At 39.0% G+C, this 19691-nt stretch overlaps 1 pseudogene; it reads left to right on the top strand.

Annotated features, from left to right (window-relative positions):
* The first annotated feature begins 361 nt into the window (after positions 1-361).
* LOC139507324 (peroxisome assembly protein 10-B-like) lies at positions 362-17498 on the top strand (annotated as a pseudogene).
* Positions 17499-19691: the final 2193 nt, after the last annotated feature.

Genomic DNA, 19691 nt, shown 5'->3' with positions numbered 1-19691 from the left:
CAAATGGAAGTTTACCTGAAACTACTGTCTCTGCAAATTCCATCAATATATGTTTTATAAAAAAAATGTTCTTAATATCATTTAGAAATGTAAGCTATTTGAAATAATTTGTCAAGTTGAATAGTCCATTTGCCAATTACCAGTGGCAGATCCAGAAATTTTCATAAGTGGGGGCCCACTGACTGACCTAAGAGGGGGCCTGCTCCAGTCAGATTCAGTGATTCCCTATATAAGCAACCAAATTTTTCCCAAAAAGGGGTGGGCCCCCCTAAATCCGCCTCTGATTACCGTTATTGACCCTGTATTTAGAGATCCCTATTTAAGTAGTCTCCCTTTTGAGGGACATCAAATTTTATTTACAATGCTAGCTAGCAGAAAGAGTAAATTTAACTGTGCGTAATGTGAGTAATCTTTAAGGTTTTAAAATCTTTTATTTAAATTAATCTGTTGTTCAGCTTAAATACTTTTGACATCAGAAATTATTTTTCATGAAAAGTTAGTTAAACCGCCGATACATCACTTTCAATTCATCATACTTTGCATTGGCAACAGCCAATTTTGTCCGGTATAGAACCAGTCTACAAGTGACAAAGGGAGGTAATTCGTTTAAAAAGTGTGTAATAACAGAATCAAATCGGTAATTGGCAAATGGACTATTGATAACAGATTTATTTATTCAAAGTACATCCTCTTATATCTATATACAAAGGTTATGTTTTGATTTCAAGTTAGACATTTCAGCCTTTGATATGATAATGTTGTTTGGCTGTCTAGAGTTTTGGTTGCATACTTTTTTATATCTTCTAGGACCAAGAAATTGGATTAAATGGCGGAAAGAACTTGATTTGTTTGCAGATCTTGGTTACTTTACCCTTACAACTTTTGCAGGTAACTTAAAACTAATGTAATTTTTTTGGCTGAATATTGTATAAGAAACCTCTTTTGTTAACCGATAATGTTTGTCATTCATCATGCTGATGTTATATGTTAAAGTTGCTATGTAATTATTTTTATAAATTTAATGTTAACTTTGTTATTTTACATAAGAAAACTTTATACAAAGAATCTTCAAAAAATATCTCACAGTACAACAGACCACATCAGACAAAAACACAAATAAGCATGAATAACACGTGGTCCAGACTTGAATTTACTGTTAAGTTTAATATTTTACATTAAGAAAACTTGAAATATGAGCTGCCACAAAGCAGTCAACATACAATGTTCAACAATGAGCAGATTTCTACATCAAGCTCTAAATCATTAAGAGTTGAGAAAAAAAATAGTGAATAAATTGATTAGGACTACACACTATCAAAGATCTTCCATCAATATGAATAAAAGGAAATATAAAGTTAGCAGAATTGAACATAAGACATCCAGATGACAAGACATGATAATAAACAAAAACTGACAAGGTTCCTGACTTGTTAAACCATGAAAAACATGGTCCAGACAGCCTGATTGTTTGAGAATTCAGGCTCTTCCTTGTTTATTGTGAAACATGTCTCTGCTGTTTTGTAGGGTTTCAGACAATTGGAGAAGAATATGTTAACATTATACAAGTTGACAACACTTTAAGAGCTTTACCATCAAGATTTGTAAGTTTTTAGTATACAGCTGTCGTTACTGGCAATATATACATATTCTATAAATTGTCCTCATAATATTGTTCTGTTTCTTGCATACATCAATCATTCTTTACAATGAATTATCTCTGGTGTAGTAGTATTCTAATAGAAAAAAAGAAGGTGTAGTTAAATAGATCCAGGTCTTAAGTTTCTATGTAATAATAATTAAAGGTCTGTAAAATGAGATAAAATATATCCAATCAAATATAAAGATGAAACATCAAACATTTATTTTGTGAAAGTTTTTAATGCATCAGATTAACACAATAAGCAAACTGGGTTACCTAAGAAGATCAGTTTAGGTTTTGATGTTTTTATGCCCATTTATGGGCATTATGTTTTCTGGTCTGTGCATCCGTCTGTTCATTCCTCTGTTCGTCCGTCCGTCTGTCCCATTTCAGGTTAAAGTTTTGGTTAAAAATTTGGTTAAAATTTTTGGTCTAGGTAGTTTTTGATGAAGTTGAAGTCCGATCAACTTGAAACTTAGCAAACATGTTGCCTATGATATAATCTTTCTAATTCTAATGCCAAATTAGAGATTTTTATCCTATTTTCACGGTCCACTGAACATAGAAAATGATAGTGCGGATGGGGCATCCGTTTACTTGGGACACATTCTTGTTATATATATCTTTATAATGTAATACATTCTTTATTTTTATTTAGAGAAGAATTTTTCTGATCCTGATTCATGTTTTAACACCATACAACCCTACATAAAGTGATAGACTGGTTTGAGAAATGGTTGAAATCACCAGTTCGCCATGATGAAATACCAGCTGAAACTAAACATTTTCTACTAAAATGTGTACCAGTTATAAGACAGACTGTTACCTTTCTCCATCGATGTCACCTGGCTTTGTTTTACTTCCAGGAGTGTTTTATCACATAGCCAAAAGATTTGCTGGTGTCAACTATGTAAATATTATCTATATAAATTCTTACCTTCTTTTCATCCTATATTTGCTTCTTTTAAAGATCAAATTTGATTATATTTCTATTTATTTTTGTACTGAATAACTTTCAGTCCTGTATATATGGTATTGCGTAATGGAAATGAAGCGTGTTAACATGGTTAAGTGTCAGATACTACACAGGGCTAATGACTCCCTGTGGTATGATCATCTGATTTTAAGGATTTCAAAAAGTTGTCATTAAGAAGTAAAAGATAAAATCTTGTAGATTAATACATATCTCTTCCAAAGCAGACACATTTTTACTACAGAACTTATCCAGTAGACACATTTTAACTAAATCTCTCTCTATTACAGGTGAAATACAGTCTTGATAAACAGCAGACAGGACCTAATGTCCTCACTCAAAGCTTTAAAATCTTAGGAGTTTTGTCATTTGCTCAACTGGTCGGCAGTATAGGAATCCAGGCCTACAATGCTTATATTAACAAAGATAAAATTGTTAAAAGTTTAAGAAGGGAGACAACTCCTGAGCTGGATGATAGGTAATTGGTACTTTTTGTAACAAAGGAACCTCTGTTCTTAATCACCACAATACTAATAGGTACACAGAAGAATGGTTTGTAAGATTTTGTTCAGCCAAGATCACTCTAAGCCATGCTATCATTACATTACAGTATAACAGACTCCTAAATTATAAGAATATTCAACAATACCCTACCATTACATCATTGGGAGTTTCTAAAACCAACCTTTGAGTTTTGAACTGCTGATATAGAATTCATGCCATCCTAACCATATTTTCCCCCCTAAAAGTGCATTGTTCTATTTGCAATTTTTTCACATGTCTTTATTTTATACTGTTGCATAAGTATTGAAATTATCTGTTAAGAAAAATTTCTTAGTGTTAGTCATCTGTTTCTGGAAATGGCCTTCATAACAGACACCAAATATCTTGAAAGCTGAAAATTAAAAAATTGTCTAAATCCAAAGAAACTTAAGTAAAAACCAACCTTACAGTTCTTTACTTGGTGTCTTAATTTACATTTTTAACATGTTTGTTATTTTCAGTGAAGTGTCCAATCCAGTTCTGAAATGTGCTTTATGTCTAGAGAAAAGGCAGAGTACAACATCAACATCATGTGGTCACCTGTTCTGTTGGAACTGTATACATGAATGGTGTCAAAATAAGGTATGTGTTCTAAATATAACTTATTAAAACATTGGAGGTCTTAGGGATGAGTTTTAAAGAGGCTCCAGTTACAAGTTCTGTCATTCTATCGCAATTTTGAAGTTATAATTGGTGAAAAATGCTAAATTGGTCAAAAATTGAAGGGTGTTGGCTATTGTAACAATTCAATTGAAGATTTCAATCATTTTAGAATATTGGTTTGCAAGGTCTCAAATACAATTAATAGATAATTTACTCAATTGAAAGTTCTCAAACCAAATACCAAATATGGTAAAGATTCAGAGAATTGAAACAAACTATTGGTTTACTTTAAACACAAAGAACAGTGACAAATGGATATGTTATAATTACCTATGGATGGCTTAGAAAGGAGACGAGCAAGAAGGGAGGCAGAAATAAGAAAACTCAAAGTTGCTTAGTTTTATGTTGCTGGTCATTGGCAATCATACTACATAATCTTATTTTTATAATTTTGATTTTTGTTTTTTTAATGCCGCCTTTAAGCATCGTTTTTGGGCGTTTTGGTGGTGGCCAGTTTTTATTGGTGGAGGAAGTTGGAGTGCCCAGAGAAAACCACTGACCTTCAAATAGAAAACTGACAATCCTAGTCAATTAAGTTTGGAGTACAGTGCACCTGCAACTCATAACCTCAGTGTTGACTGGCTAGTGATTACTGTAGTAACTACTTAGACTACTCTACCACCAACTCATAACCTCAGGGTTGACTGGCTAGTGATTACAGTAGTAACTACTTAGACCACTCTACCACCAACTCACAACCTCAGTGTTGACTGGCTAGTGATTACTGTAGTAACTACTTAGACCACTCTACCACCAACTCATAACCTCAGGGTTGACTGGCTAGTGATTACTGTAGTAACTACTTAGACCACTCTACCACCAACTCACAACCTCAGGGTTGACTGGCTAGTGATTACTGTAGTAACTACTTAGACCACTCTACCACCAACTCATAACCTCAGTGTTGACTTGCTAGTGATTACTGTAGTAACTACTTAGACCACTCTACCACCAACTCACAACCTCAGTGTTGACTGGCTAGTGATTACTGTAGTAACTACTTAGACCACTCTACCACCAACTCATAACCTCAGTGTTGACTGGCTAGTGATTACTGTAGTAACTACTTAGACCACTCTACCACCAACTCACAACCTCAGGGTTGACTGGCTAGTGATTACTGTAGTAACTACTTAGACTACTCTACCACCAACTCATAACCTCAGGGTTGACTGGCTAGTGATTACTGTAGTAACTACTTAGACCACTCTACCACCAACTCATAACCTCAGGGTTGACTGGCTAGTGATTACTGTAGTAACTACTTAGACCACTCTACCACCAACTCATAACCTCAGGGTTGACTGGCTAGTGATTACAGTAGTAACTACTTAGACCACTCTACCACCAACTCATAACCTCAGTGTTGACTGGCTAGTGATTACTGTAGTAACTACTTAGACTACTCTACCACCAACTCATAACCTCAGTGTTGACTGGCTAGTGATTACTGTAGTAACTACTTAGACCACTCTACCACCAACTCACAACCTCAGGGTTGACTGGCTAGTGATTACTGTAGTAACTACTTAGACCACTCTACCACCAACTCACAACCTCAGTGTTGACTGGCTAGTGATTACTGTAGTAACTACTTAGACCACTCTACCACCAACTCATAACCTCAGTGTTGACTGGCTAGTGATTACAGTAGTAACTACTTAGACCACTCTACCACCAACTCACAACCTCAGTGTTGACTGGCTAGTGATTACTGTAGTAACTACTTAGACCACTCTACCACCAACTCACAACCTCAGTGTTGACTGGCTAGTGATTACTGTAGTAACTACTTAGACCACTCTACCACCAACTCATAACCTCAGGGTTGACTGGCTAGTGATTACAGTAGTAACTACTTAGACCACTCTACCAACAACTCATAACCTCAGGGTTGACTGGCTAGTGATTACTGTAGTAACTACTTAGACCACTCTACCACCAACTCATAACCTCAGGGTTGACTGGCTAGTGATTACAGTAGTAACTACTTAGACCACTCTACCACCAACTCATAACCTCAGGGTTGACTGGCTAGTGATTACAGTAGTAACTACTTAGACCACTCTACCACCAACTCATAACCTCAGGGTTGACTGGCTAGTGATTACTGTAGTAACTACTTAGACCACTCTACCACCAACTCATAACCTCAGTGTTGACTTGCTAGTGATTACTGTAGTAACTACTTAGACCACTCTACCACCAACTCATAACCTCAGTGTTGACTGGCTAGTGATTACTGTAGTAACTACTTAGACCACTCTACCACCAACTCATAACCTCAGGGTTGACTGGCTAGTGATTACTGTAGTAACTACTTAGACCACTCTACCACCAACTCATAACCTCAGTGTTGACTGGCTAGTGATTACTGTAGTAACTACTTAGACCACTCTACCACCAACTCATAACCTCAGGGTTGACTGGCTAGTGATTACTGTAGTAACTACTTAGACCACTCTACCACCAACTCATAACCTCAGGGTTGACTGGCTAGTGATTACTGTAGTAACTACTTAGACCACTCTACCACCAACTCATAACCTCAGTGTTGACTTGCTAGTGATTACTGTAGTAACTACTTAGACCACTCTACCACCAACTCATAACCTCAGTGTTGACTGGCTAGTGATTACTGTAGTAACTACTTAGACCACTCTACCACCAACTCATAACCTCAGGGTTGACTGGCTAGTGATTACTGTAGTAACTACTTAGACCACTCTACCACCAACTCATAACCTCAGGTTGACTGGCTAGTGATTACTGTAGTAACTACTTAGACCACTCTACCACCAACTCATAACCTCAGGGTTGACTGGCTAGTGATTACTGTAGTAACTACTTAGACCACTCTACCACCAACTCATAACCTCAGGGTTGACTGGCTAGTGATTACAGTAGTAACTACTTAGACTACTCTACCACCAACTCATAACCTCAGGGTTGACTGGCTAGTGATTACTGTAGTAACTACTTAGACCACTCTACCACCAACTCATAACCTCAGGGTTGACTGGCTAGTGATTACTGTAGTAACTACTTAGACCACTCTACCACCAACTCATAACCTCAGTGTTGACTGGCTAGTGATTACTGTAGTAACTACTTAGACCACTCTACCAACAACTCATAACCTCAGGTTGACTGGCTAGTGATTACTGTAGTAACTACTTAGACCACTCTACCAACAACTCATAACCTTAGTGTTGACTGGCTAGTGATTACTGTAGTAACTACTTAGACCACTCTACCACCAACTCACAACCTCAGTGTTGACTGGCTAGTGATTACTGTAGTAACTACTTAGACCACTCTACCACCAACTCATAACCTCGGGGTTGACTGGCTAGTGATTACTGTAGTAACTACTTAGACCACTCTACCACCAACTCACAACCTCAGTGTTGACTGGCTAGTGATTACTGTAGTAACTACTTAGACCACTCTACCACCAACTCACAACCTCAGTGTTGACTGGCTAGTGATTACTGTAGTAACTACTTAGACTACTCTACCACCAACTCACAACCTCAGTGTTGACTGGCTAGTGATTACTGTAGTAACTACTTAGACTACTCTACCACCAACTCATAACCTCAGGGTTGACTGGCTAGTGATTACAGTAGTAACTACTTAGACCACTCTACCACCAACTCACAACCTCAGTGTTGACTGGCTAGTGATTACAGTAGTAACTACTTAGACCACTCTACCACCAACTCATAACCTCAGGGTTGACTGGCTAGTGATTACAGTAGTAACTACTTAGACCACTCTACCACCAACTCATAACCTCAGGGTTGACTGGCTAGTGATTACTGTAGTAACTACTTAGACTACTCTACCACCAACTCATAACCTTAGTGTTGACTGGCTAGTGATTACTGTAGTAACTACTTAGACCACTCTACCACCAACTCACAACCTCAGTGTTGACTGGCTAGTGATTACTGTAGTAACTACTTAGACCACTCTACCACCAACTCACAACCTCAGTGTTGACTGGCTAGTGATTACTGTAGTAACTACTTAGACCACTCTACCACCAACTCATAACCTCAGGGTTGACTGGCTAGTGATTACTGTAGTAACTACTTAGACCACTCTACCACCAACTCATAACCTCAGGGTTGACTGGCTAGTGATTACTGTAGTAACTACTTAGACCACTCTACCACCAACTCATAACCTCAGGGTTGACTGGCTAGTGATTACTGTAGTAACTACTTAGACCACTCTACCACCAACTCATAACCTCAGGGTTGACTGGCTAGTGATTACTGTAGTAACTACTTAGACCACTCTACCACCAACTCATAACCTCAGGGTTGACTGGCTAGTGATTACTGTAGTAACTACTTAGACCACTCTACCACCAACTCATAACCTCAGGGTTGACTGGCTAGTGATTACTGTAGTAACTACTTAGACCACTCTACCACCAACTCATAACCTCAGGGTTGACTGGCTAGTGATTACTGTAGTAACTACTTAGACTACTCTACCACCAACTCATAACCTTAGTGTTGACTGGCTAGTGATTACTGTAGTAACTACTTAGACCACTCTACCACCAACTCACAACCTCAGTGTTGACTGGCTAGTGATTACTGTAGTAACTACTTAGACCACTCTACCACCAACTCACAACCTCAGTGTTGACTGGCTAGTGATTACTGTAGTAACTACTTAGACCACTCTACCACCAACTCACAACCTCAGGGTTGACTGGCTAGTGATTACTGTAGTAACTACTTAGACCACTCTACCACCAACTCATAACCTCAGGGTTGACTGGCTAGTGATTACTGTAGTAACTACTTAGACCACTCTACCACCAACTCATAACCTCAGGGTTGACTGGCTAGTGATTACTGTAGTAACTACTTAGACTACTCTACCACCAACTCATAACCTCAGGGTTGACTGGCTAGTGATTACTGTAGTAACTACTTAGACCACTCTACCACCAACTCATAACCTCAGGGTTGACTGGCTAGTGATTACTGTAGTAACTACTTAGACCACTCTACCACCAACTCATAACCTCAGGGTTGACTGGCTAGTGATTACTGTAGTAACTACTTAGACCACTCTACCACCAACTCATAACCTCAGGGTTGACTGGCTAGTGATTACTGTAGTAACTACTTAGACCACTCTACCACCAACTCATAACCTCAGGGTTGACTGGCTAGTGATTACTGTAGTAACTACTTAGACCACTCTACCAACAACTCATAACCTCAGGGTTGACTGGCTAGTGATTACTGTAGTAACTACTTAGACCACTCTACCAACAACTCATAACCTCAGGGTTGACTGGCTAGTGATTACTGTAGTAACTACTTAGACCACTCTACCACCAACTCATAACCTCAGGGTTGACTGGCTAGTGATTACTTTAGTAACTACTTAGACCACTCTACCACCAACTCATAACCTCAGGGTTGACTGGCTAGTGATTACTGTAGTAACTACTTAGACCACTCTACCACCAACTCATAACCTCAGGGTTGACTGGCTAGTGATTACTGTAGTAACTACTTAGACCACTCTACCACCAACTCATAACCTCAGGGTTGACTGGCTAGTGATTACTGTAGTAACTACTTAGACCACTCTACCACCAACTCATAACCTCAGGGTTGACTGGCTAGTGATTACTGTAGTAACTACTTAGACCACTCTACCACCAACTCATAACCTCAGGGTTGACTGGCTAGTGATTACTGTAGTAACTACTTAGACCACTCTACCACCAACTCATAACCTCAGGGTTGACTGGCTAGTGATTACTGTAGTAACTACTTAGACCACTCTACCACCAACTCATAACCTCAGGGTTGACTGGCTAGTGATTACTGTAGTAACTACTTAGACCACTCTACCACCAACTCACAACCTCAGTGTTGACTGGCTAGTGATTACTGTAGTAACTACTTAGACCACTCTACCACCAACTCACAACCTCAGGGTTGACTGGCTAGTGATTACTGTAGTAACTACTTAGACCACTCTACCACCAACTCATAACCTCAGGGTTGACTGGCTAGTGATTACTGTAGTAACTACTTAGACCACTCTACCACCAACTCATAACCTCAGGGTTGACTGGCTAGTGATTACTGTAGTAACTACTTAGACCACTCTACCACCAACTCATAACCTCAGGGTTGACTGGCTAGTGATTACTGTAGTAACTACTTAGACCACTCTACCACCAACTCATAACCTCAGGGTTGACTGGCTAGTGATTACTGTAGTAACTACTTAGACCACTCTACCACCAACTCATAACCTCAGGGTTGACTGGCTAGTGATTACTGTAGTAACTACTTAGACCACTCTACCACCAACTCATAACCTCAGGGTTGACTGGCTAGTGATTACTGTAGTAACTACTTAGACCACTCTACCACCAACTCATAACCTCAGTGTTGACTGGCTAGTGATTACTGTAGTTACTACTTAGACCACTCTACCACCAACTCATAACCTCAGGGTTGACTGGCTAGTGATTACTGTAGTAACTACTTAGACCACTCTACCACCAACTCATAACCTCAGGGTTGACTGGCTAGTGATTACTGTAGTAACTACTTAGACCACTCTACCACCAACTCATAACCTCAGTGTTGACTGGCTAGTGATTACTGTAGTAACTACTTAGACCACTCTACCACCAACTCATAACCTCAGGGTTGACTGGCTAGTGATTACTGTAGTAACTACTTAGACTACTCTACCACCAACTCATAACCTCAGGGTTGACTGGCTAGTGATTACTGTAGTAACTACTTAGACCACTCTACCAACAACTCACAACCTCAGGGTTGAATGGCTAGTGATTACTGTAGTAACTACTTAGACCACTCTACCACCAACTCATAACCTCAGGGTTGACTGGCTAGTGATTACTGTAGTAACTACTTAGACCACTCTACCACCAACTCATAACCTCAGGGTTGACTGGCTAGTGATTACTGTAGTAACTACTTAGACCACTCTACCACCAACTCATAACCTCAGGGTTGACTGGCTAGTGATTACTGTAGTAACTACTTAGACCACTCTACCACCAACTCATAACCTCAGGGTTGACTGGCTAGTGATTACTGTAGTAACTACTTAGACCACTCTACCACCAACTCACAACCTCAGTGTTGACTGGCTAGTGATTACTGTAGTAACTACTTAGACCACTCTACCAACAACTCACAACCTCAGTGTTGACTGGCTAGTGATTACAGTAGTAACTACTTAGACCACTCTACCACCAACTCACAACCTCAGTGTTGACTGGCTAGTGATTACTGTAGTAACTACTTAGACCACTCTACCACCAACTCACAACCTCAGTGTTGACTGGCTAGTGATTACTGTAGTAACTACTTAGACCACTCTACCAACAACTCACAACCTCAGTGTTGACTGGCTAGTGATTACTGTAGTAACTACTTAGACCACTCTACCACCAACTCACAACCTCAGTGTTGACTGGCTAGTGATTACTGTAGTAACTACTTAGACCACTCTACCACCAACTCATAACCTCAGGGTTGACTGGCTAGTGATTACTGTAGTAACTACTTAGACCACTCTACCACCAACTCATAACCTCAGGGTTGACTGGCTAGTGATAACAGTAGTAACTACTTAGACCACTCTACCACCAACTCACAACCTCAGGGTTGACTGGCTAGTGATTACTGTAGTAACTACTTAGACCACTCTACCACCAACTCATAACCTCAGGGTTGACTGGCTAGTGATTACTGTATTAACTACTTAGACCACTCTACCACCAACTCACAACCTCAGTGTTGACTGGCTAGTGATTACTGTAGTAACTACTTAGACCACTCTACCACCAACTCATAACCTCAGTGTTGACTGGCTAGTGATTACTGTAGTAACTACTTAGACTACTCTACCACCAACTCATAACCTCAGGGTTGACTGGCTAGTGATTACTGTAGTAACTACTTAGACCACTCTACCACCAACTCATAACCTCAGTGTTGACTGGCTAGTGATTACTGTAGTAACTACTTAGACCACTCTACCACCAACTCACAACCTCAGTGTTGACTGGCTAGTGATTACTGTAGTAACTACTTAGACTACTCTACCACCAACTCATAACCTCAGGGTTGACTGGCTAGTGATTACTGTAGTAACTACTTAGACCACTCTACCACCAACTCATAACCTCAGGGTTGACTGGCTAGTGATTACTGTAGTAACTACTTAGACCACTCTACCACCAACTCATAACCTCAGGGTTGACTGGCTAGTGATTACTGTAGTAACTACTTAGACCACTCTACCACCAACTCACAACCTCAGTGTTGACTGGCTAGTGATTACTGTAGTAACTACTTAGACCACTCTACCACCAACTCATAACCTCAGGGTTGACTGGCTAGTGATTACTGTAGTAATTACTTAGACCACTCTACCACCAACTCATAACCTCAGGGTTGACTGGCTAGTGATTACTGTAGTAACTACTTAGACCACTCTACCACCAACTCATAACCTCAGGGTTGACTGGCTAGTGATTACTGTAGTAACTACTTAGACCACTCTACCACCAACTCATAACCTCAGGGTTGACTGGCTAGTGATTACTGTAGTAACTACTTAGACCACTCTACCACCAACTCACAACCTCAGTGTTGACTGGCTAGTGATTACTGTAGTAACTACTTAGACCACTCTACCACCAACTCATAACCTCAGGGTTGACTGGCTAGTGATTACTGTAGTAACTACTTAGACCACTCTACCACCAACTCATAACCTCAGGGTTGACTGGCTAGTGATTACAGTAGTAACTACTTAGACCACTCTACCACCAACTCATAACCTCAGGGTTGACTGGCTAGTGATTACTGTAGTAACTACTTAGACCACTCTACCACCAACTCACAACCTCAGTGTTGACTGGCTAGTGATTACTGTAGTAACTACTTAGACCACTCTACCACCAACTCACAACCTCAGTGTTGACTTGCTAGTGATTACTGTAGTAACTACTTAGACCACTCTACCACCAACTAACAACCTCAGTGTTGACTGGCTAGTGATTACTGTAGTAACTACTTAGACCACTCTACCACCAACTCATAACCTCAGGGTTGACTGGCTAGTGATTACTGTAGTAACTACTTAGACCACTCTACCACCAACTCACAACCTCAGGGTTGACTGGCTAGTGATTACTGTAGTAACTACTTAGACCACTCTACCACCAACTCATAACCTCAGGGTTGACTGGCTAGTGATTACTGTAGTAACTACTTAGACCACTCTACCACCAACTCACAACCTCAGTGTTGACTGGCTAGTGATTACTGTAGTAACTACTTAGACCACTCTACCACCAACTCATAACCTCAGGGTTGACTGGCTAGTGATTACTGTAGTAACTACTTAGACCACTCTACCACCAACTCATAACCTCAGGGTTGACTGGCTAGTGATTACTGTAGTAACTATTTAGACCACTCTACCACCAACTCATAACCTCAGGGTTGACTGGCTAGTGATTACTGTAGTAACTACTTAGACCACTCTACCACCAACTCATAACCTCAGGGTTGACTGGCTAGTGATTACTGTAGTAACTACTTAGACCACTCTACCACCAACTCACAACCTCAGTGTTGACTGGCTAGTGATTACTGTAGTAACTACTTAGACCACTCTACCACCAACTCATAACCTCAGGGTTGACTGGCTAGTGATTACTGTAGTAACTACTTAGACCACTCTACCACCAACTCATAACCTCAGGGTTGACTGGCTAGTGATTACTGTAGTAACTACTTAGACCACTCTACCACCAACTCATAACCTCAGGGTTGACTGGCTAGTGATTACTGTAGTAACTACTTAGACCACTCTACCACCAACTCATAACCTCAGGGTTGACTGGCTAGTGATTACTGTAGTAACTACTTAGACCACTCTACCACCAACTCATAACCTCAGGGTTGACTGGCTAGTGATTACTGTAGTAACTACTTAGACCACTCTACCAACAACTCACAACCTCAGGGTTGACTGGCTAGTGATTACTGTAGTAACTACTTAGACCACTCTACCACCAACTCATAACCTCAGGGTTGACTGGCTAGTGATTACTGTAGTAACTACTTAGACTACTCTACCACCAACTCATAACCTCAGGGTTGACTGGCTAGTGATTACTGTAGTAACTACTTAGACCACTCTACCACCAACTCATAACCTCAGTGTTGACTGGCTAGTGATTACTGTAGTAACTACTTAGACCACTCTACCAACAACTCATAACCTCAGGGTTGACTGGCTAGTGATTACTGTAGTAACTACTTAGACCACTCTACCACCAACTCATAACCTCAGGGTTGACTGGCTAGTGATTACTGTAGTAACTACTTAGACCACTCTACCACCAACTCATAACCTCAGGGTTGACTGGCTAGTGATTACTGTAGTAACTACTTAGACCACTCTACCACCAACTCATAACCTCAGGGTTGACTGGCTAGTGATTACTGTAGTAACTACTTAGACCACTCTACCACCAACTCATAACCTCAGGGTTGACTGGCTAGTGATTACTGTAGTAACTACTTAGACCACTCTACCAACAACTCACAACCTCAGGGTTGACTGGCTAGTGATTACTGTAGTAACTACTTAGACCACTCTACCACCAACTCATAACCTCAGGGTTGACTGGCTAGTGATTACTGTAGTAACTACTTAGACTACTCTACCACCAACTCATAACCTCAGGGTTGACTGGCTAGTGATTACTGTAGTAACTACTTAGACCACTCTACCACCAACTCATAACCTCAGTGTTGACTGGCTAGTGATTACTGTAGTAACTACTTAGACCACTCTACCACCAACTCATAACCTCAGGGTTGACTGGCTAGTGATTACTGTAGTAACTACTTAGACCACTCTACCACCAACTCATAACCTCAGGGTTGACTGGCTAGTGATTACTTTAGTAACTACTTAGACCACTCTACCACCAACTCATAACCTCAGGGTTGACTGGCTAGTGATTACTGTAGTAACTACTTAGACCACTCTACCACCAACTCACAACCTCAGGGTTGACTGGCTAGTGATTACTGTAGTAACTACTTAGACCACTCTACCACCAACTCATAACCTCAGGGTTGACTGGCTAGTGATTACTGTAGTAACTACTTAGACCACTCTACCACCAACTCATAACCTCAGGGTTGACTGGCTAGTGATTACTGTAGTAACTACTTAGACCACTCTACCACCAACTCACAACCTCAGGGTTGACTGGCTAGTGATTACTGTAGTAACTACTTAGACCACTCTACCACCAACTCATAACATCAGGGTTGACTGGCTAGTGATTACTGTAGTAACTACTTAGACCACTCTACCACCAACTCACAACCTCAGGGTTGACTGGCTAGTGATTACTGTAGTAACTACTTAGACCACTCTACCACCAACTCATAACCTCAGGGTTGACTGGCTAGTGATTACTGTAGTAACTACTTAGACTACTCTACCACCAACTCATAACCTCAGGGTTGACTGGCTAGTGATTACTGTAGTAACTACTTAGACTACTCTACCACCAACTCATAACCTCAGGGTTGACTGGCTAGTGATTACTGTAGTAGGGTTGACTGGCTAGTGATTACTGTAGTAACTACTTAGACTACTCTACCACCAACTCATAACCTCAGGGTTGACTGGCTAGTGATTACTGTAGTAACTACTTAGACTACTCTACCACCAACTCATAACCTCAGGGTTGACTGGCTAGTGATTACTGTAGTAACTACTTAGACCACTCTACCACCAACTCATAACCTCAGGGTTGACTGGCTAGTGATTACTGTAGTAACTACTTAGACCACTCTACCAACAACTCACAACCTCAGTGTTGACTGGCTAGTGATTACTGTAGTAACTACTTAGACCACTCTACCACCAACTCATAACCTCAGTGTTGACTTGCTAGTGATTACTGTAGTAACTACTTAGACCACTCTACCACCAACTCATAACCTCAGGGTTGACTGGCTAGTGATTACTGTAGTAACTACTTAGACCACTCTACCACCAACTCATAACCTCAGGGTTGACTGGCTAGTGATTACTGTAGTAACTACTTAGACCACTCTACCACCAACTCATAACCTCAGGGTTGACTGGCTAGTGATTACTGTAGTAACTACTTAGACCACTCTACCACCAACTCACAACCTCAGTGTTGACTGGCTAGTGATTACTGTAGTAACTACTTAGACCACTCTACCACCAACTCATAACCTCAGGGTTGACTGGCTAGTGATTACTGTAGTAACTACTTAGACCACTCTACCACCAACTCATAACCTCAGGGTTGACTGGCTAGTGATTACTGTAGTAACTACTTAGACCACTCTACCACCAACTCATAACCTCAGGGTTGACTGGCTAGTGATTACTGTAGTAACTACTTAGACCACTCTACCACCAACTCATAACCTCAGGGTTGACTGGCTAGTGATTACTGTAGTAACTACTTAGACCACTCTACCACCAACTCATAACCTCAGGGTTGACTGGCTAGTGATTACTGTAGTAACTACTTAGACCACTCTACCACCAACTCATAACCTTAGTGTTGACTGGCTAGTGATTACTGTAGTAACTACTTAGACCACTCTACCACCAACTCATAACCTCAGGGTTGACTGGCTAGTGATTACTGTAGTAACTACTTAGACCACTCTACCAACAAGGCCTCTTCTCCTTTAAATAAAGTAACCAATGTCTGTTTATGGATTTGTTTGTTTGTTTGTTGTTAGGCATAGTTCATGAAGATTTAGGTTCTAATCCAGATAATTCTCATTCAAGCTTGGTTTCAGCAAGTATTCCTACCATAAAGAAACATATATTGTATTATGGAGATACAATATTCTGTTTAATGGCAATTTATCAATATTAAGATGATATATTTATCCTAAGCACCTGTTCTTCATAAAAAACTATAATTATAAATAAACCGTCAATAGCATTTTAAGAAAAAGAAACAACATGTACTTATTACTCTCTCATTACTGTAACAGTTTTTTAATGCAACTAAAGGTATTTCAATATGATTCAACATTGTTGATGATTTAATGTAAATTATGTCTACTTTCTAATGAACTAAAGATCTGTTTTCCTTTATTTTCAGCCTGAATGTCCATTGTGTAGAGAGAAATTACAGCCCCAGTCTTTAGTGTTCCTTCACAACTTTGATCCACCAGGTTAACATATGTGGTTGTGATTCAAAATAACATCTTATAAACATGGTTGACATATGTTGTTATGTAGAACTTATGTTATCTAGATGGTTGACATATGTTGTTATGTAGAACTTATGTTATCTACATGGTTGACATATGTTGTTATGTAGAACTTATGTTATCTACATGGTTGACATATGTTGTTATGTAGAACTTATGTTATCTACATGGTTGACATATGTTGTTATGTAGAACTTATGTTATCTACATGGTTGACATATGGTTGTGTTTGACATATGTGCAATATAAACATTATCTGTACAAGAAAATTGATGCCAGCTTTTGTTATATGATTTTGTATTTTTTTACAAATAAAACCTGTATATTTGCATAATCTATTTGCTCATTATCATTTCATTTTCTGTTAATTAGTTGCTGGGCCTAATTATGATATTTGTAGCTGTGCAGGGGACATAGAAATAACTGGTGTCCTTCAGTCCAAGCGTCTTGTAATTGATCACACTTTGATATAATTCTTGCCAGATCTAAATATAATTTGTATCAAGATAAAAAAAGAAGATGTGGTATGATTGTCAATGAGACAACTCTTCACAAGAGACCAAAATAACACAGAAATTAACAACTATAGTTCACAGTACAGCCTTCAACAATGAGCAAAGCCCATACCGCATAGTAAGCTATAAAAGGCACTGAAACGACAATGTAAAACAATTCTAACAAGAAAACTAACGACCTAATTTATGTACATAAATTGAAGGAAAAACAAATATGTAACACATAAACAAACAACAACCACTGAATTACAGGCCCCTGACTTAGAACAGGCACATTCATACAGAATGTGGCGGTGTTAAATATGTTAGCGGGATCCCAACCTCCCCTTAACCTAGGACAGTGGTATACTGTAAACCGGGAAATTTTCGCGCCGTCTTTATTTCGCGATTTACCTACACGAACCAAATTCGCGCCGTTTTGAATTCGCGATTTCTTAGTGGCCTAGATAAATATTTTCATAAACGTTTTGGAAAGTGAACAGCTTTACATATATCTTAAATCAAATGATAAAATCAATCAAAAATCTTTTGTTTTCGGTTCATTTATGTTAAAGTAGATTAAAAGTTTGGCATGTTTTAATGCTTGTAAAAACACATCCACAATAATAGAAAAGTAAACCTAATTAGGAATGAATTAAAAAAAAAGCTGTCAGGATTAATGCTAATTAATCGCTCTTTTGATCTGATCAATCTTTGTGGTAGATTCAACGAGGTGACACCTTGATTGACAGGTGTCATTAACATATTTGTAATGAGTGTTGTTTGCATAACAATATCCGTAATGTTCGCTTCAATGAAATAACTGATTTGAGTTAAAGACATGACTTTTAACATTGCTTTTCATTAAGAGATACAGTTATAATTTAAATTATATATTTCTCGTCTTTGAAATTAGTGGTAAACAGTTGTCCTATATATATTCTATTCATATACGTAGATATAAGAAGATGTGGTATGAGTGCCAATGAGGCAAATCTCCATCCAAGTCACAATTTGTAAAAGTAAATGTAATGAAAAGAGTTTTCTTGATATTTTCGCGGTCATTTTATTTTCGCGTTTCACTTCTTACCGCGAAAATAGCGAAAATAAAACTACCGCGAAAATTTCCCTGTTTACAGTAACAGTACAATATAGGAACGAACTATAAAAATCAGTTGAAAAAGGCTTAACTCATCAGATGGATAAAAATACAAGTGGACATGGACGAGTATTTGTACATCCTAACAACAAAAAGACACTAGGTACAAATCTGACAGTAGGTTTGTTATAGCAATGTCTGTGCAGTTCTAAAATTAGTAAAGATTAACTTCTTTTAAAGAATTTAATGCCCTTGGAATATCTGAAACTTTTATACTGTGAAAGTACTTTAATTCCTGGGTATCAATTTTTCCTGGTTTGAGAAATATTTACATGTTCGTGGGTTTTTAAATTCTGGATTTTAGTTTTCCTAAAAAAATAATTAGAAAATTGAAGGTTTAGAAACGAAGGTTACAAATTGTCTTCATTGAAAAAAATTGCAAAGTAAACATTGACCCTGAAAAATGGTAACGGTAGTGACAACACTAATTAACCCAAGATAAAGTGATCAACAGATTTAAGACCATCAAAGGTCTTCATTAGGCCATAAACATGTCACCTAAAGAAAACAGTAACAAAAACAAATGCTATAAACGTATCTTAATGTGAAATAATTCTTATCAAAATTAAGACCAGCATAAAATTATTATTTCCAATATGTAAGAGAATTTTGAGGATATAAAATGAAAACTTTATCATACAAGCATACCAATACCGGAAATCTGACTTTCATCGATCAAAAATATTTTTATGAGAATTAAAAGATCAAAAGTTGTACAGTTAATGTTCTGAAAGATTAAATGGGTATACTCCTGCATGAAATGTAGTTCATAGCGCGTTTTCCCTATGACTACTATATAGCATTTTCAGATTTGGCGTTATTCAACATATTCTCTAGATCATATCAGTAGTCAAACCTACATGGGATCTTTCCA

Source organism: Mytilus edulis, unplaced genomic scaffold (assembly GCF_963676685.1).
Source record: "Mytilus edulis unplaced genomic scaffold, xbMytEdul2.2 SCAFFOLD_1796, whole genome shotgun sequence".
Lineage (NCBI taxonomy): Eukaryota > Metazoa > Mollusca > Bivalvia > Mytilida > Mytilidae > Mytilus > Mytilus edulis.
This window is presented reverse-complemented; position numbering and strand designations above follow the sequence as displayed.